Below are 25816 nucleotides of genomic sequence, written 5' to 3' on the forward strand. Positions count from 1 at the left end.
TTGCCCAACTGTCACTGGACCCTTGGCTAACTGATCTCCCTTTGTTGTTGTTTGTCTCTTCTTTGTTCTGTGTTGTCACTTATATAGGAAGGGCCCGTTGACCAGTTTCCGCCTATTGCCTAGGATAGGACCGGCAAGCAGGAAGAGAGGGGGGGGGGGATTTCGCTTAGGGCTCACTGTCTATTGTGCCCCTCTCCCCAGGGTTCACCAGCATCTACTGGGGAATTGCTCCCATTGCAATTCCCTTACAGCCTGTGTAAATTATTGTATGTCGGTGAGTCAACTTTTGAGTTAAAGACACATATGAACCAACACAGATACAGTATACAGAAGGGAAAACTGGATTTTCCAAACGTTTTGATAATTTAAAACATATGGAAACAGATCTTATGTTCAAAATTATTGACCATGTCCCTTCTTCATGGTCAATAATCTTTTTTTTTTTTTTTAAAAAGCAAGAGTTAAAATGGATATTTTGGTCAAACAATCTCTAACCATACAGGTTAAATGTTGATTTTATAGTGGTGTCAGTAATATAGGGGTATGACTTGCCCTGTGGGAGTTCGATGTGATACCTTTGTCTCTGAGAACTCAAAATAATTTCTTAATTTTCTCAACTTTTTATTTTTACAATTTTTTAAAACAGATTATTGCATATTTACTAGTTTCTATTGCTTCACAGATATTCAAGGTAAAAGATCACCTGACACAGAACTGTCATTACTCAAATTTATCCACTGTGGATTATGTTATTTTTATTCATGCTTTAATAAATATATTTTTTAGCAAATTTTTTTATTTTTTTGCTATGACATATCGGATATCTTTGATCAATTTAAAGAAATTCTTATTCCTGCCTTTGATAAGACATAGCAATACCCAAATTTATCCAATGTGGATTAATATATGTTATATTTATAAATGCTTTAATAAATATATTTTTTTTTTATCAAAAAATTTAGTTTTTTCACTATGACATACCAGATATGTTTGATTAATTTAAGGAATTTCCTATTCCTGGCTCTAAGAGATAATTGGATTGGGTAGAACTATGCTAATAATTTGCCCATATTCAATAGTTAGTTTCAGTAATATAAATATGGTCGGCTAGACATTGTAGTACCTATAAGCCTAGGGCAAGGATTTACAGGAAATCCTGGGACTAGTGGTGCCTGTTAGTATCACAGATGCAGGGACCCACTAGGGACTCATGAAGTGGTCATATACAGTGATAAATATTGTGATTCTCATACTTGGCATAAGGTTGTATATAAATATGTAACCAGCACAGTGACCTATCAGCACTATTGTATCTATTGCATTAACTATTGACATGAATTGCCCTTATTTGAAATGGTGTTTATGGTATCCATTATATGTATTAAATATTTATGTTTGGAAAAATATCCTTACACACTTAAAATCCAGTAATAAATTCCATTCTTTGCTTATATGCATGAGCTTTTGTGCTATTTGTGGCATTTAGCAATATTTCGCATTCGCGCATGGTTAGATGGCTTTTCCTTTTCAAAGATGGATGCCAACTTCTCTTGACCGTCTGCGCATGCAGATTAATTTCAGGCTTTGCGTAGCAATGTGTTTATACATGCCGTTTACATGTTTTGCTAGGAAACACAGGTCTGTGTCATCTGTGACTATTGTACACCGATAAAGACATTGTGAACTTGCATGATGCACTGTCACTTTTTGCACTCAGCACTTTATTTTGCATATTTTAATATGATCATTAATATGAATATGTCACTAATTATGATGATGTATTAATTAAGCCTGTGACCTTAATATACCTGTAATGATTGTAGTGAGACATTACATTATAAAGGTTAATTGGAGCTGAAACATTACAACATAGAATAAACCCTTTTTTTCACTGGAGTACTGCCTTTTCCTTGGATAGTGCTACAGGTAGATAGTCATGCACAAATTCAATATTATCTGTGTTCTTTAGCAGCTCTAATACCCTCTAACTGATGTGTTCATCAGGGGACATCAGTATTGCTGCCTAGAGACCTCTATTTGCAGTGAAATTTCATGGGCCTTGATGGTAGTCACTAGAGATGAGCGAACACTAAAATGTTCGAGGTTCGAAATTCGATTCGAACAGCCGCTCAATGTTCGTGTGTTCGAACGGGTTTCGAACCCCATTATAGTCTATGGGGAACAGATACTCGTTAAGGGGGAAACCCAAATCCGTGTCTGGAGGGTCACCAAGTCCACTATGACACTCCAGGAAATGATGCCAACACCTCTGGAATGACACTGGGACAGCAGGGGAAGCATGTCTGGGGGCATCTAACACACCAAAGACCCTCTATTACCCCAACATCACTGCCTAAAGACTACACACTTTCCACATTCAAAAAAACCTCTATCAAAGTGGGAAAATACCTGGAAACCTTCTTTACTCCCCAAATGGATGGACACAAACCCCAATTTAAGCTCAACAAACAGTAACAACCACCCCTTTAAATCACGTTCCCCATGACAACCACAAATGGAATAGGCAATGGGAATTCCAAAAGCCCTCACCCTTAACTGTCATTTTGAGTGTGTGTGTGTGTGTGTGTGTGTGTGTGTGTGATGTGGTAAGACCTTCCAAAATTCACTTTTCTAGCCCTTAACATGAGCCCTTCCAAACAAAGTTACATGACCTTAAGCTGAGCTACCAGCAGAGATTGAGGCCCTTGGCATGAGTAGAGCCTTGCACCAGCAGTGTTTTTGGCACTTAGGGTGAGTTGAGCCTTGTACCAGCGTGTGTCCCTTAACATCAGGCGGGCCCTAAGTTCTGCGCTTTGCACAAAAGTTCCACATTAACTAGGCTGAATGGTACAAAGATTAGTAGGCCCGAGAACCAGGAACAGGTCTTGCAATGGCTGTCGGATAACGCTTAAAGCACATTGTCCACCAGCCAGTCAGCCTCTACCTCCTCTTACCCAACAGTCTTGTCCTCCTTCCACCCAAAATTCCCAATCTTCCCAGAACAATAACCCCAACTGTCCCTGCTCCCCAGAGCTGTTCTCCCTTCCTTTGACTGTACCACAACCTGCCCCTCCATTTCGCGATTCCACGGACCTAACAGACGAGTATCTGTGTCCAGATGCTCAAACACTAGAGTCTCCTCCATTCCATCTCCGGTCGATTTGGTGGCGGATGACCAGCAACCCACCCTCATCGACGACGATGAGACGCAGTTGCTGTCAGGGCAGCCAGTTGACATGCGCATTGTGCAGGAGGAGGAGGCGAGACAGGAGTTGGAAGAGGAGGTGGTGGACGACGAGGACACCGACCCCACCTGGACAAGGCAGATGTCAAGCTGGGAAAGTAGTGTGGATGTTGAGGCAGGTGCAGCACCAAAAAGGGTAGCTAGAGGCAGAGACATGTCCAGAGGCAGAGGTCAGCTGCTTTGCCGAAGCCAGGCCAGACCCGGAATGTCCGAAGATGTTCCCTTTTGTACCCAGCCCAGAAAAACTCCCCCATCGAGGGCACGTTTCTTGAAGGTGTAGAGTTTTTTCAAGGAATGCGCCGAGGACAGATATAGTGTCGTCTACACAATTTGCCTCTCGAAATCGAGTAGGGGCCCTGAGAAGAGCAACCTGTCCACCACTTCAATGCACCGTCATTTGGAATCCAAGCAATGGAATCAGTGGCAGGCAGCAACGGCAGGACAAACGTCGCCCGCCGTTCATGCCACTGCCTCTGCTCACAGTGCTGGCGATGCACTCCAGAGGACGAGCCAGGACATCACTTCATCTGCCTCCGCCACTTTGTTGACTTCTCCCTCATCCTCCCCTGTTTCTGTCTTATCTCCTTCTCCTGCACCATCAAAGGCACCATCAGGCGCTTCTTTACAACAACCCACCATCTCTCAGACATTGGAGCGCCGGCAGAAATACACCGCTAACCACCCACCCACGCAAGCCTAGAACGCCAACATCGCTAAACTGCTGGCCCAGGAGAGGTTGGCGTTCCGGCTTGTTGAAACTCCCGCCTTCCCGGACCTGATGGCAACTGTGGCACCTCACTATGCCGTCCCTAGCCGTCTCAACTTCTCCCGGTGTGGCGTCCCCGCCTTGCACCAGCACGTGTCACTCAACATCAGGTGGGCCCTTAGTTCCGCGCTTTGCTGCAAGGTCCACTTGACCACCGACACTTGGACAAGCGCCTGTGGTCAGGGATGCTGCAGTGCTTATCTTTAATGACAGGCAGGGTGAATGTGGTGGAGTCTGTTCCCCGGGTGCAAACTGGGGTGGCCTATCTCCTCTCCCAGGCCAAAATTCATGGCAGGAGTAGACTGAAACCCTACGACGCTGCAACCTCCACCACAGCTGCTAGCGGCAAACGCTAAAACACTGGTGTGGGGAGACGTCAGCAGGCGGTGCTGAAGCTCATCAGCTTGGGGGACAGACAGCACAGTGCCTCCGAGGTCAGGGATGCCATCCTGGCTGAGATGGCATTTTTTTTTCCCTGCTACACCTGGGGCCTGGCATTTTTACGCCTGTGATAATGGCTGGAACCTGGTAGCGGCTCTGGAGCTTGCCAGCCTCCAACACGTTCCATGTTTGGCCCACGTCTAACCTAGTGGTGCAAAGTTTTTTAAAAACATACCCAAATGTACCGAAGCTACTGTTGAAAATGCGGCGCTTGTGCGCCCACTTTTGCAAGTGCACAGGAGTCGCTGCTAGCCTAAAAACACTCTAGCAAGGCCTACATCTGTCCAAACACAGGCTGTTGTCCGTCATTCACACACGCTGAAACCCTACAATACCATATCTTGAGCAGGGTGTGTGAGCTGCACAGACCTTTGATGGAGTTCCATCTACAAAACCCAAGGGTTCCTCAAAGTCAGCAACCAAAGTTTCTGCACCATGAGTTTCCAGGGGTGGCAGAGTTATGGCTAGGGGAAGAGGCATGGATAGGGATGATGTCTAGGGGCAAAAGCAGTGTGGATGTGGAGGCAAGCTAAGCAGGAAAAACTGGGGGTACAAGCTAAGGCATGGACTGGGGTGATGTCTAGGGGCAAAAGCAGTGTGGATGTGGAGGCAAGCTAAGCAGGAAAAACTGGGGGTACAAGCTAAGGCATGGACTGGGGTGATGTCTAGGGGCAAAAGCAGTGTGGATGTGGAGGCAAGCTAAGCAGGAAAAACTGGGAGTACAAGCTAAGGCATGGACTGGGGTGATGTCTAGGGGCAAAAGCAGTGTGGATGTGGAGGCAAGCTAAGCAGGAAAAACTGGGGGTACAAGCTAAGGCATGGACTGGGGTGATGTCTAGGGGCAAAAGCAGTGTGGATGTGGAGGCAAGCAAAGCAGGGAAAATGGTGGCTAGAGGCAAAGGGATGTCCATAGGCAGCAAGGGCAAAGATGCAAAATTCTCCCGTTTCAAGAATTTTCCTGACTTGTTTCCCCACAAAACATTCCTGGGAGGAGGGCTGAAACACCACCCTCCTCCTCCTCCGCTGTTAGATTTACCCCAGCTACGAGCTGAAAACGCTGCAACACTGGTGTGGGGAGACGTCAGCAGGCTGGGCTGAAGCTCATCAGCTTGGGAGACGGACAGCACACTGCCTCTGAGGTCAGGGATGCCATCCTGGATGAGATGGCAATTTGTTTATCCCCGCTGCCCCTGGGGCCAGGTTTTTTAGCTTGTTGGAGGGCTCTGGAGCTTGCCAGCCTCCAACACGTTCCATGCCTGGCCCACATGTTCAATGTAGTGGTGCAATGATTTTTAAAAACATACCCCAAATTAGCTGAGCTAAGGGTGAAAGTGCGGCACTTGGACACCCACTTTCCCAAGTCTACAGTACCTGGAGCTAGCCGCAATACACTCCAGCAAGGCCTACATCTGCCTGAAGCACCTACTGTTGTGCGAGGTCACCACACGCTCTAACCCTAGATACCGTATGTTCAGCAGGGTGTGTGAGCAGCAGAGACCTTTGATGGAGTACCAGCTACAAAACCCAAGGGTTCCTCAGAGTCAGCTCCCTCACTTTCTGCACCATGAGTTTCCATGGGTGGCAGACTTATGGCTAGAGGCACAGGCATGGATAGAGGTGATGTGTAGGGGCAAAAGCAGTGTGGATGTGGAGGCAAGCTAAGCAGCAAAAACTGGGGGTACAAGCAGCCGGTGACATCATCACTGACAAGCACAGCTGTCTGTCAGCTGACAGGCTGACTTTCACCAAAATGAACAGACAATGGATAGACTCATCATATACATGTCAGTTACATGACAAATTTAGTGCAATTTGCAAGTCCAAGATGGTTTGGAGATCTGCGGAGAGGAATCTCACCACCTCTTGCGGGTGCCATCATTTGGAAGGCAAGCCCTGGGCTCAGTGGGTGAGAGCAAGCGCAGGATAATCGTCGTTTGGCCTGGCGGCCACTGCCTCTTCCACTGTTGACAGGGCTGGCGCTGCAGTCCAGACCAGGAGCCAGGACACCTCCACATCTGCCTCTGACACTTTGGGGAGTTCACCCTTATCCTCACCTTTTCCTGCCATTTCTCCTTTTGCCCGCACCATCATGCGCCTCTTCCCAGCAACTCCCCATCTCCCAAGCCTTTCATTTCATGCTAAAGTACAGCGCAACCCACCCACATGCCCAAGGCTTCAACGGCCTCATCTCAAGAAATCTGGCCCAGGAGATGTTGGAATCCCGGCTGGGGGACACTCTGCCCTTTTTGGGCAGAGTGTCTACTGCGCCACCGCACTGTGCCGTCCACACCAGCACTTTCCCCCAAACATGAGGCGGTCCCTAAATTCAGCGCTTAGCCCTAAAGTTCCATGTGACCAGTTACGAATGGACAAGTGCATGCGGACAGGAACGCTACCTTTCAATTTGGGCACAGTGGTTGAATGTAGTTGAGGCGTGGACCGGGTCGCAAAATGTGGTGGCCTGACTTGTCTCCCCACACAACATTCCTGGGAGGAGGGCTGAAACACCACCCTCCTCCGCTGTTAAATTGACCCCAGCTACGAGCTGGAAACGCTGCAACACTGGTGTGGGGAGACGTCAGCGGGCCGTGCTGAAGCTCATCAGCTTGGGGGCCAGACAGCACACTGCCTACAAAGTGAGTCATGCCATCCTCGATGAGACGGCAATGTGGTTTTTGCCACTGCACCTGGGCCCAGGCATGTTGTCATGTGTGATAATGGCCGTAACCTGGGATTGGCTCTGTAGCTTGGCAGCCTGCAACATATTCCATGCCTGGGCCACGTTTTTAACTCATTGCTGCTAATCTTTTGAAAAAGGTACCCCAATGTTCCTGAGCTACTGGTGAAAGTGTGGCGCTTGTGCGGATAGTTTTTAAAGTGTATAGTTGCCGCTGCTAGCCTCTATGCACTCCTACAACGCCTGTACCTGCTGGAACAACGGCTGTTGTGCGACGTCTCCACACTGCTGGCACTAAACATATCATGTGTTGAGCAGAGTGTGTGAGCAGCACAGACCTTTGATGTAGTTCCAACTCCAAAACCCTCGGGTTCGTCAAAGTCAACTCCCTCAGTTGCTCAACCATGAGTGGCCATGGGTGGCAGACTTATGTGAAATCCCATCCCATCCATTGCACTGGACACGAAACATTAGCATGCGCTCAGCACAACTTCGGATATGGCAGATGCGTTAAGCAGGGTGCAGGGTACAACACAGACCAGGCCCGAGCACCAGGAACAGGTGTTAGAAATACTGCAGCATCTGCCATTTCCTTCCAATTTTGGGGTTTTGGACCCGCCACCGAATTGTCTGGACCTAAGTGGGGATCATGAGACACAGTTGCCATCAAGGCAAGCTGTGGTCATGTGCGGTTTGCAGTAAGGGGGCAGTGCGCAATTGGAAGAGGAGTTGGTGGATGACGAGGCCACCGACCCCACATGGACAGGGGTGATGTCTAGGGGCTAAAGCAGTGTAGATGTAGAGGGAAGCTAAATCAACAAAAAACCTGGGTAGAAGCAAAGGCATAAACTGGGGTGATGTTTAGGGGTGAAAGCAGAGTAGATGTGGAGGGAAGCTAAGCAGCAAAAACAGTGGGTAGAAGCAAAGGCATGCAAAACTCTACCCTGTTGGAAGACTTATTCCTAGGTCTGGAACACGTTAATGGCCCCCCTGGACAAATTACTGCCACTCAGGGGCCTAGTGTCACCAGGAGGGACAAGTATAGGCGCATGTTGTGGGAATACCTGGCCGACACCAGCTCTGTCCTCTCCGATCCCTCTGTGCTCTACAGCCTAAACTTATTTTCTCATCTTTTTTTCTGAACTGCACATCTCTTGCCTGCTTCCTTTGGGATCTTAGAAATGGTGGTCCACTTCCACAGATGGTAACTTCAATAGACAGTGTAACGGGAGTAGCTGAGGGATCGCTGTCTTAACCACTTTTTGGCACAAAATTAACTTCCAAAGCCAAATATGGTGCAAGTATATGATGCAAGGACACCTACACACCTATCTCTGACACATTGGGGAGTTCACCCTCATGCGCCCTTTTGGCCTGCACCATCATGCGCCTCTTCCCAGCCACTCCACATTTCCCAAGCTTTTCATTGCAGGCAGAAGTACAATACAACCCACCCCCATGCCCAAGCCTGTAACAGCCTCATCGATAAACTGCTGGCCCTGGAGATGTTGGTGTTTGTTTATGCTTCTGGAGACCCAGGCCTTCCGTCAGCAGATGGCAGCTGGGGCACCTCCCTATGCTGGGCCTAGCCGTTACTACTTCTCTTGGTGTGCTGTCTCTGCCTTGCGCCTGCATGTGTCCCATAACATCAGTCGGGCCCAGAGCTCTGCGCTTTGCTGCAAGGTCCACTTGACCACCGACACATGGACAAGCGCCTGTGGTCAGGGATGCTGCAGTGCTTATCTTTAATGACAGGCAGGGTGAATGTGGTGGAGTCTGTTCCCCGGGTGCAAACTGGGGTGGCCTATCTCCTCTCCCAGGCCAAAATTCATGGCAGGAGTAGACTGAAACCCTACGAAGCTGCAACCTCCACCCCAGCTACTAGCGGAAAACACTGTAACACTGGCATGGGGAGATGTCAGCGGGCCGTGCTGAAACTGATCAGCTTGGGGGACAGACAGCACAGTGCCTCCGAGGTCAGGGATGCCATCCTGGCTGAGATGGCATTTTTTTTTCCCTGCTACACCTGGGGCCTGGCATTTTTGCGCCTGTGATAATGGCTGGAACCTGGTAGCAGATCTGGAGCTTGCCAGACTCAAACACGGTCCACGCATGGCCCACGTTTTCCAACTTGTTGGTGCCATGTTTCTTTGAAACCTACACCATTGTGCCTGATATACAGGTCAAAGTGGGGCCATTTTCGTAAGTGAGAACTAGCCTCTGCTAGGCAGAAAACATTCAGAGCACACTCCTCTCATCTTCGCACCGTTGGCTGGCGGAGGAAGACGAGGGGGTTGGAGTGGCATCTGATGTCCCTATCCCACACGAGGCTAGAGGGTGCACTTCAGTGCATCCCATTGCTTCACCACAAATGGTGTGAAGGGGAGTGGAAAATGGAGGAAATGGAGAGTGACCCTTACAGTTGGGGCCAGCAAAGGCATGCCAAGTAACACACTGGCACACATGGCTGACTTCATCTTGGGTTGCTTTTCAACACATATTTCACATCATGAAGAACAAATAATACTGGATTTTTTCAAGCCTCGAACCCCGGTCTAGGTCTAATGTCTGTTCCTTTCTTATATTAGGGGAGAGGGAAAAAAAAGTTACTTCAGTGATACGTTTAGCGTACATAGACTGACTATTAATGTGTATCCCACTTAGTGTTGTTAGGGTTACACACCGTCACAACCTGGCTAAAGCTTCTATAGCTGTTAATAAAGTCAACATAACTTTACGGTATCCAAAAAGACAGCTGGTACCGACAGAGAGCAAGACAAATGTCACCCAAAGCTGTGAGCTCTGAACACCCACAGTGACTTTGGCGTCATCATCATTATAAGGGAGCGGGTGGTAATAAATAACTTGGCAGTGCCTAAAACCCAAAAAGCTTATACAACTATATTTACATTAAGATACACAAATGAAACTTTTCAGTAGCATGTCATGAGACAAGCTGATAAGCTCTTCCTTTGTGCAGTGCTATTTGAAAGTTAAACGCTGCCTTTATTTTAATTCTGGAGAAGGTGCAGACATTAGATTTAGAACATGTTGTCTTCATTGTCCAAATCCTCTATATAGGTAACGTGTTTTTCGGGCCGAGCTGTCTGGGAACGAGCTGGTGCAGCACTGACAACCTGGGTGAATATGGCAAGAGCCTGAGATGTAGGGTGAATGAATCCCCAAATTATTTGTGGAATTCCCAGTGAGACAATGGCACTGTATACCAGTATTAAAAATTGTGGGTGCACATAACCCCCATATATTCTTTGAATTCCCAGTGAGACAATGGAACTGTATAGCAGTATTAAAAATTGTGGGTGCACGTAACCCCCATATATTCTTTGAATTCCCAGTCAGACAATGGCACTGTATACCAGTATTAAAAATTGTGGGTGCACATAACCCCCATATATTCTTTGAATTCCCAGTGAGACAATGGAACTGTATAGCAGTATTAAAAATTGTGGGTGCACGTAACCCCCATATATTCTTTGAATTCCCAGTCAGACAATGGCACTGTATACCAGTATTAAAAATTGTGGGTGCACATAACCCCCATATATTCTTTGAATTCCCAGTGAGACAATGGAACTGTATAGCAGTAGCAAAAATTGTGGGTGCACGTAACCCCCATATATTCTTTGAATTCCCAGTCAGACAATGGCACTGTATACCAGTATTAAAAATTGTGGGTGCACATAACCCCCATATATTCTTTGAATTCCCAGTCAGACAATGGCACTGTATACCAGTAGTAAAAATTGTGGGTGCACATAACCCCAATATATTCTTTGAATTCCCAGTCAGACAATGGCACTGTATACCAGTATTAAAAATTGTGGGTGCACATAACCCCCATATATTCTTTGAATTCCCAGTGAGACAATGGAACTGTATAGCAGTAGCAAAAATTGTGGGTGCACGTAACCCCCATATATTCTTTGAATTCCCAGTGAGACAATGGAACTGTATAGCAGTATTAAAAATTGTGGGTGCACGTAACCCCCATATATTCTTTGAATTCCCAGTCAGACAATGGCACTGTATACCAGTATTAAAAATTGTGGGTGCACATAACCCCCATATATTCTTTGAATTCCCAGTGAGACAATGGAACTGTATAGCAGTAGCAAAAATTGTGGGTGCACGTAACCCCCATATATTCTTTGAATTCCCAGTCAGACAATGGCACTGTATACCAGTATTAAAAATTGTGGGTGCACATAACCCCCATATATTCTTTGAATTCCCAGTCAGACAATGGCACTGTATACCAGTAGTAAAAATTGTGGGTGCACATAACCCCAATATATTCTTTGAATTCCCAGTCAGACAATGGCACTGTATACCAGTATTAAAAATTGTGGGTGCACATAACCCCCATATATTCTTTGAATTCCCAGTGAGACAATGGAACTGTATAGCAGTAGCAAAAATTGTGGGTGCACGTAACCCCCATATATTCTTTGAATTCCCAGTCAGACAATGGCACTATATACCAGTATTAAAAATTGTGGGTGCACATAACCCCCATATATTCTTTGAATTCCCAGTGAGACAATGGAACTGTATAGCAGTAGCAAAAATTGTGGGTGCACGTAACCCCCATATATTCTTTGAATTCCCAGTCAGACAATGGCACTGTATACCAGTAGTAAAAATTGTGGGTGCACATAACCCCAATATATTCTTTGAATTCCCAGTCAGACAATGGCACTGTATACCAGTATTAAAAATTGTGGGTGCACATAACCCCCATATATTCTTTGAATTCCCAGTCAGACAATGGCACTGTATACCAGTATTAAAAATTGTGGGTGCACATAACCCCCATATATTCTTTGAATTCCCAGTGAGACAATGGAACTGTATAGCAGTAGCAAAAATTGTGGGTGCACGTAACCCCCATATATTCTTTGAATTCCCAGTCAGACAATGGAACTGTATAGCAGTATTAAAAATTGTGGGTGCACGTAACCCCCATATATTCTTTGAATTCCCAGTCAGACAATGGCACTGTATACCAGTATTAAAAATTGTGGGTGCACATAACCCCCATATATTCTTTGAATTCCCAGTGAGACAATGGAACTGTATAGCAGTAGCAAAAATTGTGGGTGCACGTAACCCCCATATATTCTTTGAATTCCCAGTCAGACAATGGCACTATATACCAGTATTAAAAATTGTGGGTGCACATAACCCCCATATATTCTTTGAATTCCCAGTCAGACAATGGCACTGTATACCAGTAGTAAAAATTGTGGGTGCACATAACCCCGATATATTCTTTGAATTCCCAGTCAGACAATGGCACTGTATACCAGTATTAAAAATTGTGGGTGCACATAACCCCCATATATTCTTTGAATTCCCAGTGAGACAATGGAACTGTATAGCAGTAGCAAAAATTGTGGGTGCACATAACCCCCATATATTCTTTGAATTCCCAGTCAGACAATGGCACTATATACCAGTATTAAAAATTGTGGGTGCACATAACCCCCATATATTCTTTGAATTCCCAGTGAGACAATGGAACTGTATAGCAGTAGCAAAAATTGTGGGTGCACGTAACCCCCATATATTCTTTGAATTCCCAGTCAGACAATGGCACTATATACCAGTATTAAAAATTGTGGGTGCACATAACCCCAATATATTCTTTGAATTCCCAGTCAGACAATGGCACTGTATACCAGTATTAAAAATTGTGGGTGCACATAACCCCCATATATTCTTTGAATTCCCAGTGAGACAATGGCACTGTATAGCAGTAGCAAAAATTGTGGGTGCACGTCACCCCAATATATTCTTTGAATTCCCAGTCAGACAATGGCACTGTATACCAGTAGTAAAAATTGTGGGTGCACATAACCCCCATATATTCTTTGAATTCCCAGTCAGACAATGGCACTGTATACCAGTATTAAAAATTGTGGGTGAACATAACCCCCATATATTCTTTGAATTCCCAGTGAGACAATGGAACTGTATAGCAGTAGCAAAAATTGTGGGTGCACGTAACCCCCATATATTCTTTGAATTCCCAGTCAGACAATGGCACTATATACCAGTATTAAAAACTGTGGGTGCACATAACCCCCATATATTCTTTGAATTCCCAGTCAGACAATGGCACTGTATACCAGTAGTAAAAATTGTGGGTGCACATAACCCCCATATATTCTTTGAATTCCCAGTCAGACAATGGCACTGTATACCAGTATTAAAAATTGTGGGTGCACATAACCCCCATATATTCTTTGAATTCCCAGTCAGACAATGGCACTATATACCAGTATTAAAAATTGTGGGTGCACATAACCCCAATATATTCTTTGAATTCCCAGTCAGACAATGGCACTGTATACCAGTATTAAAAATTGTGGGTGCACATAACCCCCATATATTCTTTGAATTCCCAGTGAGACAATGGCACTGTATAGCAGTAGCAAAAATTGTGGGTGCACGTAACCCCCATATATTCTTTGAATTCCCAGTCAGACAATGGCACTGTATACCAGTATTAAAAATTGTGGGTGCACATAACCCCCATATATTCTTTGAATTCCCAGTGAGACAATGGAACTGTATAGCAGTAGCAAAAATTGTGGGTGCACGTAACCCCCATATATTCTTTGAATTCCCAGTCAGACAATGGCACTATATACCAGTATTAAAAATTGTGGGTGCACATAACCCCCATATATTCTTTGAATTCCCAGTCAGACAATGGCACTGTATACCAGTAGTAAAAATTGTGGGTGCACATAACCCCAATATATTCTTTGAATTCCCAGTCAGACAATGGCACTGTATACCAGTATTAAAAATTGTGGGTGCACATAACCCCCATATATTCTTTGAATTCCCAGTCAGACAATGGCACTGTATACCAGTATTAAAAATTGTGGGTGCACATAACCCCCATATATTCTTTGAATTCCCAGTCAGACAATGGCACTGTATACCAGTATTAAAAATTGTGGGTGCACATAACCCCCATATATTCTTTGAATTCCCAGTCAGACAATGGCACTGTATACCAGTAGTAAAAATTGTGGGTGCACATAACCCCAATATATTCTTTGAATTCCCAGTCAGACAATGGCACTGTATACCAGTATTAAAAATTGTGGGTGCACATAACCCCCATATATTCTTTGATTTCCCAGTCAGACAATGGCACTGTATACCAGTATTAAAAATTGTGGGTGCACATAACCCCCATATATTCTTTGAATTCCCAGTCAGACAATGGCACTGTATACCAGTATTAAAAATTGTGGGTGCACATAACCCCCATATATTCTTTGAATTCCCAGTGAGACAATGGCACTGTATAGCAGTAGCAAAAATTGTGGGTGCACGTCACCCCAATATATTCTTTGAATTCCCAGTCAGACAATGGCACTGTATACCAGTAGTAAAAATTGTGGGTGCACATAACCCCCATATATTCTTTGAATTCCCAGTCAGACAATGGCACTGTATACCAGTAGTAAAAATTGTGGGTGCACATAACCCCCATATATTCTTTGAATTCCCAGTGAGACAATGGAACTGTATAGCAGTAGCAAAAATTGTGGGTGCACGTAACCCCCATATATTCTTTGAATTCCCAGTCAGACAATGGCACTATATACCAGTAGTAAAAATTGTGGGTGCACATAACCCCAATATATTCTTTGAATTCCCAGTGAGACAATGGCACTGTATACCAGTAGTAAAAATTGTGGGTGCACATAACCCCAATATATTCTTTGAATTCCCAGTCAGACAATGGCACTGTATACCAGTATTAAAAATTGTGGGTGCACATAACCCCCATATATTCTTTGAATTCCCAGTCAGACAATGGCACTGTATACCAGTATTAAAAATTGTGGGTGCACATAACCCCCATATATTCTTTGAATTCCCAGTGAGACAATGGCACTGTATAGCAGTAGCAAAAATTGTGGGTGCACGTCACCCCAATATATTCTTTGAATTCCCAGTCAGACAATGGCACTGTATACCAGTAGTAAAAATTGTGGGTGCACATAACCCCCATATATTCTTTGAATTCCCAGTCAGACAATGGCACTGTATACCAGTATTAAAAATTGTGGGTGCACATAACCCCCATATATTCTTTGAATTCCCAGTGAGACAATGGAACTGTATAGCAGTAGCAAAAATTGTGGGTGCACGTAACCCCCATATATTCTTTGAATTCCCAGTCAGACAATGGCACTATATACCAGTATTAAAAATTGTGGGTGCACATAACCCCCATATATTCTTTGAATTCCCAGTCAGACAATGGCACTATATACCAGTAGTAAAAATTGTGGGTGCACATAACCCCCATATATTCTTTGAATTCCCAGTCAGACAATGGCACTGTATACCAGTATTAAAAATTGTGGGTGCACATAACCCCCATATATTCTTTGAATTCCCAGTCAGACAATGGCACTATATACCAGTAGCAAAAATTGTGGGTGTATATAGCCCCAATTCTATTGCTAGGGGACTTGCAGGGTATTTCTGAGGTGAAGGTGGGGGGGCACACCGTTGGAACGGGGATTTGGGGTGTATATATGGGGTATACGGGAATACACTGTCAGTGTGTTCCATTCAGGATCCTGGGAAAGCTGGGTTGCGGCGATTGAGCCCGTCAGTGCCACGTTACACTGACAAGCTTCTTCCTGGAATTGAAGTTATATGTAAGCCCAATATATTCTTTGAATTCCCAGTGAGACAATGGCACTATATGGCAGTAGCAAAAATAGTGGGTGTATATAGCCCCAATCCTATTGCTAGGGGACTTGCAGGGTATTTCTGGGGTGAAGGTGGGGGGGCACACCGTTGGAACGGGTATCGGGGGTATATATCGGGTATACGGGAATACACTGACAGTGTATTCCATTCAGGATCCTGGGAAAGCTGGGTTGCGGCGATTGAGCCCGTCAGTGCCACGTTACACTGACAAGCTTCTCCCTGGAATTTAGCTCTTATAAGAGCTGTTGGTTGTCTTCTCCTTCCTATCCTAGCCTGTCCCTGCCTACCCAGAATCTAACCCCTAGCTAACTGGACGGAAACCTCCGTCCTCGGTGAATTGCAAGCTCAGAATGACGCGAAGCTGGGCGTCGCTGTTCTTTTAAATTAGAGGTCACATGTTTTCGGCAGCCAATGGGTTTTGCCTACTTTTTTCAACGTCACCGGTGTCGTAGTTCCTGTCCCACCTACCCTGCGCTGTTATTGGAGCAAAAAAGGCGCCAGGGAAGGTGGGAGGGGAATCGAGTAATGGCGCACTTTACCACGCGGTGTTCGATTCGATTCGAACATGCCGAACAGCCTAATATCCGATCGAACATGAGTTCGATAGAACACTGTTCGCTCATCTCTAGTAGTCACCAGTACACTATGCAGTAGTCAATGCACTGCTAATGCACAGCATGCAGGTGACTACCTTCAAGGCCCAGAAAACGCAGTTTTCACTACAAATTTAGGTCTCTAAAATCTCCTGATAAACCCTTTTGCTATCTGACCAAGAGAAAAATGCACTGAGAGCATATTAGAACTGCTGACTGTGTACATATCTATCTACCTGCAGCAATAGATATGGGGAGGTTCACACTTGCACTGCTGTCCGCCCGCCGTGATTCCGCCAAAACTGTAGAAAAACTGCTTGGGAATAGCTTTCTAGCAGTCATCTTAAAAATCCAGTCCATTTCAATGGGTTTTTAAAGCAAACTGCCAGTGTCCACATGCAGCTCCTCCGCCGTTAAAACACCTTTTTTTTTTTTTGCATGTCCGACTTTGTTTCCGTGCAAAAAAAGTGGTTTCACAGTGGAGGAGCTGCAGTGATTCATAGCCCTGATGCACTGTATAAAATATTTCTTATGCAAAACAATAGAAGGTTTATGTATTTTCAGATGCACAGTAGGGCTTTAGAGTCCATATCGAGTAATTCTGCTAAACATATTATGTGCATTACATTACATGTACATTAATGGAAGATTTTTGGTATTGGCTTACGAGATATCCTTATACCAGGTAGTAGTAAGATAAAGCTAATAAAATGTTGCAGCATGTGATACGTAATGTAGATCTGATTTTTTTTTTTTTTTTTTATAGAGAATATAAATGTCTTTACTTCCTTTGGACTTTTTGGATTTTATTGTGCAACAATTTAGAATTTAATTAAGCTTTTTTGATACTAATCTCTTGAGAGTCTTTACTGGTGAAGTGAAAACTTCCTTCTTTGTTATATGCCTTCATTACTAGAGATGAACGAACACTAAAATGTTCGAGGTTCGAAATTCGATTCGAACAGCCGCTCAATGTTCGTGTGTTCGAACGGGTTTCGAACCCCATTATAGTCTATGGGGAACAGATACTCGTTAAGGGGGAAACCCAAATCCGTGTCTGGAGGGTCACCAAGTCCACTATGACACCCCAGGAAATGATGCCAACACCTCTGGAATGACACTGGGACAGCAGGGGAAGCATGTCTGGGGGCATCTAACACACCAAAGACCCTCTATTACCCCAACATCACAGCCTAACAACTACACACTTTACACACTCAATACCACCTCTCTGACAGTAGGAAAACACCTTGAAACATGTGTATTTGGCACTTGCAGTGAGGAGAGCTTGTCACCAGCAGTGAATTTGGCCCTTGTAGTAAGTTGAGGTTGGCACCAACATTTGTTTTGAAAATCAGGGTGGATTGAGCCTCTAACCAGCAGAGTTTGGGCAAATTCATGGTGGAGGGAGCCTCTAAAAACCCCAGTTTGGACCAATTCATGGTGGAGGGAGACTCTAAAAACCCCAGTTTGGACCAATTCATGGTGGAGGGAGCCTCTAAAAACCCCAGTTTGGACCAATTCATGGTGGAGGGAGCCTCTAACCAGCCCAGTTTGGGCAAATTCATGGTGGAGGGAGCCTCTAACCAGCCCAGTTTGGACCAATTAATGGTGGAGGGAGCCTCTAACCAGCCCAGTTTGGACCAATTAATGGTGGAGGGAGCCTCTAACCAGCCCAGTTTGGACCAATTCATGGTGGAGGGAGCCTCTAAAAAACCCAGTTTGGACCAATTCATGGTGGAGGGAGCCTCTAAACAGCCCAGTTTGGGCAAATTCATGGTGGAGGGAGCCTCTAACCACCCCAGTTTGGACCAATTCATGGTGGAGGGAGCCTCTAAACAGCCAAGTTTGGACCAATTCATGGTGAAGGGAGCCTCTAAAAACCCGTTTGGACCAATTCATGGTGGAGGGAGCCTCTAACCAGCCCAGTTTGGGCAAATTCATGGTGGAGGGAGCCTCTAAACAGCCCAGTTTGGGCAAATTCATGGTGGAGGGAGCCTCTAACCAGCCCAGTTTGGACCAATTCATGGTGGAGGGAGCCTCTAACCAGCCCAGTTTGGGCAAATTCATGGTGGAGGGAGCCTCTAAACAGCCCAGTTTGGGCAAATTCATGGTGGAGGGAGCCTCTAACCAGCCCAGTTTGGACCAATTAATGGTGGAGGGAGCCTCTAAACAGCCAAGTTTTGGGAAATTCATGGTGGAGGGAGCCTCTAACCAGCCCAGTTTGGACCAATTAATGGTGGAGGGAGCCTCTAAACAGCCAAGTTTGGACCAATTCATGGTGGAGGGAGCCTCTAACCAGCCCAATTTGGACCAATTAATGGTGGAGGGAGCCTCTAAACAGCCAAGTTTTGGGAAATTCATGGTGGAGGGAGCCTCTAACCAGCCCAGTGTGGGCAAATTCATGGTGGAGGGAGCCTCTAACCAGCCCAGTTTGGGCAAATTCATGGTGGAGGGAGCCTCTAAACAGCCCAGTTTGGGCAAATTCATGGTGGAGGGAGCCTCTAACCAGCCCAGTTTGGACCAATTCATGGTGGAGGGAGCCTCTAACCAGCCCAGTTTGGACCAATTCATGGTGGAGGGAGCCTCTAACCAGCCCAGTTTGGACCAATTCATGGTGGAGGGAGCCTCTAACCAGCCCAGTTTGGACCAATTCATGGTGGAGGGAGCCTCTAAACAGCCCAGTTTGGGCAAATTCATGGTGGAGGGAGCCTCTAAAAAACCCAGTTTGGACCAATTCATGGTGGAGGGAGCCTCTAATTAGCCCAGTTTGGACCAATTAATTGTGGAGGGAGCCTCTAACCAGCCCAGTTTGGACCAATTCATGGTGGAGGGAGCCTCTAAAAACCCCAGTTTGGACCAATTAATGGTGGAGGGAGCCTCTAACCACCCCAGTTTGGACCAATTCATGGTGGAGGGAGCCTCTAACCAGCCCAGTTTGGACCAATTCATGGTGGAGGGAGTCTCTAAAAAACCCAGTTTGGACCAATTCATGGTGGAGGGAGCCTCTAAACAGCCCAGTTTGGGCAAATTCATGGTGGAGGGAGCCTCTAACCACCCCAGTTTGGACCAATTCATGGTGGAGGGAGCCTCTAAACAGCCAAGTTTGGACCAATTCATGGTGAAGGGAGCCTCTAAAAACCCGTTTGGACCAATTCATGGTGGAGGGAGCCTCTAACCAGCCCAGTTTGGGCAAATTCATGGTGGAGGGAGCCTCTAAACAGCCCAGTTTGGGCAAATTCATGGTGGAGGGAGCCTCTAACCAGCCCAGTTTGGACCAATTCATGGTGGAGGGAGCCTCTAACCAGCCCAGTTTCGACCAATTCATGGTGGAGGGAGCCTCTAACCAGCCCAGTTTGGACCAATTCATGGTGGAGGGAGCCTCTAACCAGCCCAGTTTGGACCAATTCATGGTGGAGGGAGCCTCTAAACAGCCCAGTTTGGGCAAATTCATGGTGGAGGGAGCCTCTAAAAAACCCAGTTTGGACCAATTCATGGTGGAGGGAGCCTCTAATTAGCCCAGTTTGGACCAATTAATTGTGGAGGGAGCCTCTAACCAGCCCAGTTTGGACCAATTAATGGTGGAGGGAGCCTCTAACCACCCCAGTTTGGACCAATTAATGGTGGAGGGAGCCTCTAACCACCCCAGTTTGGGCAAATTCATGGTGGAGGGAGCCTCTAACCAGCCCAGTTTGGACCAATTAATGGTGGAGGGAGCCTCTAAACAGCCAAGTTTTGGGAAATTCATGGTGGAGGGAGCCTCTAACCAGCCCAGTTTGGACCAATTCATGGTGGAGGGAGCCTCTAAACAGCCCAGATTGGGCAAATTCATGGTGGAGGGAGCCTCTAAACAGCCCAGTTTGGGCAAATTCATGGTGGAGGGAGCCTCTAACCAGCCCAGTTTGGACCAATTAATGGTGGAGGGAGCCTCTAAACAGCCAAGTTTTGGGAAATTCATGGTGGAGGGAGCCTCTAACCAGCCCAGTTTGGACCAATTAATGGTGGAGGGAGCCTCTAACCACCCCAGTTTGGACCAATTCATGGTGGAGGGAGCCTCTAAACAGCCAAGTTTGGACCAATTCATGGTGGAGGGAGCCTCTAAAAACCCCAGTTTGGACCAATTCATGGTGGAGGGAGCCTCTAACCAGCCCAGTTTGGGCAAATTCATGGTGGAGGGAGCCTCTAAAAAACCCAGTTTGGACCAATTCATGGTGGAGGGAGCCTCTAATTAGCCCAGTTTGGACCAATTAATTGTGGAGGGAGCCTCTAACCAGCCCAGTTTGGACCAATTAATGGTGGAGGGAGCCTCTAACCACCCCAGTTTGGACCAATTAATGGTGAAGGGAGCCTCTAACCTGCCCAGTTTGGACCAATTAATGGTGGAGGGAGCCTCTAACCACCCCAGTTTGGACCAATTCATGGTGGAGGGAGCCTCTAACCAGCCCAGTTTGGACCAATTCATGGTGGAGGGAGCCTCTAATTAGCCCAGTTTGGACCAATTAATTGTGGAGGGAGCCTCTAACCAGCCCAGTTTGGACCAATTAATGGTGGAGGGAGCCTCTAACCACCCCAGTTTGGGCAAATTCATGGTGGAGGGAGCCTCTAACCAGCCCAGTTTGGACCAATTAATGGTGGAGGGAGCCTCTAAACAGCCAAGTTTTGGGAAATTCATGGTGGAGGGAGCCTCTAACCAGCCCAGTTTGGACCAATTCATGGTGGAGGGAGCCTCTAAAAACCCCAGTTTGGACCAATTCATGGTGGAGGGAGCCTCTAAACAGCCCAGTTTGGGCAAATTCATGGTGGAGGGAGCCTCTAACCAGCAGAGTTGGTGGAAATCAGGGTGGAGGGAGCCTCTAACCAGCAGAGTTGGGGGAAATCAGGGTGGAGGGAGCCTAGTATTAGCAGAATTGTGCAACGCTTATGGTGGATGAGTATGAGGATGCGGAGGAATTGGAGAGGTTGAGTACAGACATGGAGTTTCATGTTGGGGTGCTTTACACAGGTGGGCACAAAAATGACGGCTCTACCCAGTGGTGGTTCATTTTTATCAAAGTGAGCCGGTCGGCACTCTCAGCTGACAGACGGGTGCGCTTGTCAGTGATGATGCCACCGGCTGCACTGAACACCCTCTCAGATAGGACGCTGGCGGCAGGACAGGACAGCACCTCCAAGGCATATAGGGCAAGTTCAAGCCACAGGTCCAACTTCGACACCCAATACGTGTAGGGCGCAGAGGGGTCGGAGAGGACAGGGCTGTGGTCGGAAAGGTATTCCCGCAACATGCGCCTATACTTCTCACGCCTGGTGACACTAGGACCCTCCGTGGCGGCACTTTGGCGAGGGGGTGCCATCAAGGTGTCCCAGACCTTAGACAGTGTGCCCCTCGTTTGTGTGGACCGGTGAGAACTTGGTTGCCTACTGGAGGAACTGCCCTCCCTGCCGCCAACGTCACATGCTGGAAACATCTCCATCATATTCTGCACCAATTGCCTGTGGCAAGCATTGATGCGATTGGCCCTCCCCTCTACCGGAATAAAAGACGAGATGTTGTTTTTATACCGGGGGTCAAGGATAGCAAAGATCCAGTACTGGTTGTCCTCCATGATTTTGACAATACGCTTGTCGGTTGTAAAGCACCCCAACATGAACTCAGCCATGTCTGCCACAGTGTTAGTTGGCATGACTCCTCTGGCCCCACCGGAAAGTTCAATCTCCATTTCCTCCTCATCCTCCATGTCTACCCATCCGCGCTGCAACAATGGGACGATTCGAAGTTGCCCGGAAGCCTCCTGTATCACCATCACATCATCGGACAACTCTTCTTCCTCCTCCTCCTCCTCCTCCTCCTCCATTAAACGCAGTGAAGCGGACAGATGTGTGGATCGGATGCTATCCCTAACTCCTCTGTGTGATCTGAGTTATCCCTGATGTCAATCAGGGATTCTCTCAGAACACACAAGAGCGGGATTGTAAGGCTCACCATCGCATCCTCAGAGCTCACCCTCCTTGTGGACTCCTCAAAGACCCGTAGGATGTCACAAAGGTCTCTCATCCATGGCCACTCATGGATGTGAAACTGAGGCAGCTGACTTTGTGGCACCCTAGGGTTTTGTAGCTGGTATTCCATCAAAGGTCTCTGCTGCTCAACCACTCTATTCAACATCTGAAACGTTGAGTTCCAGCGTGTGGGGACGTCGCACAAAAGCCGGTGTTGTGGCACATGCAGGCGTTGCTGGAGAGATTTTAAGCTAGCAGCGGCTACTGTCGACTTGCGAAAGTGGGCGCACATGCGCCGCACTTTCACCAGTAGCTCTGGAACATTGGGGTAGCTCTTTAGGAAACGTTGCACCACTAGGTTGAAGACGTGGGCCAGGCATGGAACATGTTGGAGTCCGGCAAGCTCCAGAGCTGCTACCAGGTTCCGGCCGTTATCACAAACGACCATGCCTGGGCCCAGGTGCAGCGGCTCAAACCATATTGCCGTCTCATCGAGGAGGGCATCCCTCACCTCGGAGGCAGTGTGCTGTCTGTCCCCCAAGCTGATCAGCTTCAGCACAGCCTGCTGACGTCTACCAACGCCAGTGCTGCAACGTTTCCAACTCGTAGCTGGGGTCAATCTAACAGCGGAGGAGGAGGCGGTGGCGGAGGAGGAGGCGGTGGCGGAGGAGGAGGCGGTAGAGGAGGAGGAGGAGGGGGGTGTTCTTCTCGTGTCCCTGCCAGGAATGTTAGGCGGGGAGACGAGGTACACCGGGCCAGTTTGGGAAGCAGTCCCAGCCTCAACTACATTCACCCAGTGTGCCGTCAGTGAAATGTAGCGTCCCTGTCCGCATGCACTTGTCCACGCGTCGGTGGTCAAGTGGACCTTTGTGCAAAGCGCGGAACTAAGGGCCCGCCTGATGTTGAGTGACACGTGCTGGTGCAAGGCGGGGACGGCACACCGGGAGAAGTAGTGACGGCTAGGGACGGCATAGCGAGGTGCCGCAGTTGCCATCAGGTCCAGGAAGGCGGGAGTTTCAACAAGCCGGAACGCCAACATCTCCTGGGCCAGCAGTTTAGCGATGTTGGCGTTCAAGGCTTGCGCGTGTGGGTGGTTAGCAGTGTATTTCTGCCGCCGCTCCAATGTCTGAGAGATGGTGGGTTGTTGTAAAGAAACGCCTGATGGTGCCTTTGATGGTGCAGGAGAAGGAGATAAGACAGGACCAGGGGAGGATGAGGTAGAAGTCAACAAAGTGGCGGAGGCAGATGAAGTGGTGTCCTGGCTCGTCCTCTGGAGTGCATCGCCAGCACAGTCAGCAGTGGCAGTGGCAGAGGCAGTGGCAGAGGCAGTGGCAGTGGGGTGAACGGCAGGCGGCCTTTGTCCTGCCGTTGCTGCCTGCCACTGATTCCAGTGCTTGGATTCCAAATGACGGCGCATTGAAGTGGTGGACAGGTTGCTCTTCTCAGAGCCCCTAATCAATTTCGAGAGGCAAATTGTGCAGACAACACTATATCTGTCCTCGGCGCATTCCTTGAAAAAACTCCACACCTTCGAGAAACGTGCCCTCGAGGTGGGAGTTTTTCGGGGCTGGGTACGAACTGGAACATCTTGGGAGATTCCGGGTGTGGCCTGGCTTCGCCTAAGCTGCTGACCTCTGCCTCTGCCTCTAGCTACCCTTTTTGGTGCTGCACCTGCCTCAACATCCACACTACTTTCCCCGCTTGACATCCCCCCTGTCCAGGTCGGGTCAGTGTCCTCATCATCCACCACTTCCTCTTCCAACTCCTGTCTCATCTCCTCCTCCCGCACAATGCGCCGGTCAACTGGATGCCCTGACGGCAACTGCGTCACATCATCGTCGATGAGGGTGGGTTGCTGGTCATCCACCACCAAATCGAACGGAGATGGAGGAGACTCTAGTGTTTGAGCATCTGGACACAGATGCTCCTCTGTTAGGTTCGTGGAATCGTGACGTGGAGAGGCAGGTTGAGGGACAATGAAAGGAGCGGAGAACAGCTCTGGGGAGCAGGGACAGTTTGGGTTATTGTTCTGTAAAGCTTCGGAATTTTGGGAGGAAGGAAGACAAGACTGTTGGGTAATAGGAGGAGAGGAGGCAGAGTCTGACTGGCTGCTGGACAATGTGCTGTAAGCGTTCTCTGACAGCCATTGCAAGACCTGTTCCTGGTTCTCGGGCCTACTAAGGTTTGTACCCTGCAGTTTAGTTAATGTGGCAAGCAACCCTGGCACTGTGGAGTGGCGCAATGCTTGCTGCCCCACAGGAGTAGGCACGGGACGCCCTGTGGCTTCACTGCTACCTTGCTCCCCAGAACCATTCCCCCGACCTCGCCCACGGCCTCGTCCACGTCCCTTTCCGGGAGCCTTGCGCATTTTGAATTCCTAGTTAGAAATTGGCACTGTATACCAGTAGTAAAAATTGTGGGTGCACGTAACCCCAATATATTCTTTGAATTCCCAGTCAGAAACTGGCACTATATGGCAGTAGCAAGAAATGAGGGTATTTGTATTCCCAATATACTCTTTGAATTCCCAGTCAGACAATGGCACTGTATACCAGTAGTAAAAATTGTGGGTGCACGTAACCCCAATATATTCTTTGAATTACCAGTCAGAAACTGGCACTATATGGCAGTAGCAAGAAATGAGGGTATTTGTATTCCCAATATATTCTTTGAATTCCCAGTCAGACAATGGCACTGTATACCAGTAGTAAAAATTGTGGGTGCACGTAACCCCAATATATTCTTTGAATTCCCAGTCAGAAACTGGCACTATATGGCAGTAGCAAGAAATGAGGGTATTTGTATTCCCAATATACTCTTTGAATTCCCAGTCAGACAATGGCACTGTATACCAGTAGTAAAAATTGTGGGTGCACGTAACCCCAATATATTCTTTGAATTACCAGTCAGAAACTGGCACTATATGGCAGTAGCAAGAAATGAGGGTATTTATAACCCCAATATATTCTTTGAATTCCCAGTCAGACAATGGCACTGTATACCAGTAGTAAAAATTGTGGGTGCACGTAACCCCAATATATTCTTTGAATTCCCAGTCAGAAACTGGCACTATATGGCAGTAGCAAGAAATGAGGGTATTTGTATTCCCAATATACTCTTTGAATTCCCAGTCAGACAATGGCACTGTATACCAGTAGTAAAAATTGTGGGTGCACGTAACCCCAATATATTCTTTGAATTCCCAGTCAGAAACTGGCACTATATGGCAGTAGCAAGAAATGAGGGTATTTATAACCCCAATATATTCTTTGAATTCCCAGTCAGACAATGGCACTGTATACCAGTAGTAAAAATTGTGGGTG

Source organism: Leptodactylus fuscus, chromosome 5 (genome assembly GCF_031893055.1).
Source record: "Leptodactylus fuscus isolate aLepFus1 chromosome 5, aLepFus1.hap2, whole genome shotgun sequence".
NCBI classification, from domain to species: Eukaryota; Metazoa; Chordata; class Amphibia; order Anura; family Leptodactylidae; genus Leptodactylus; species Leptodactylus fuscus.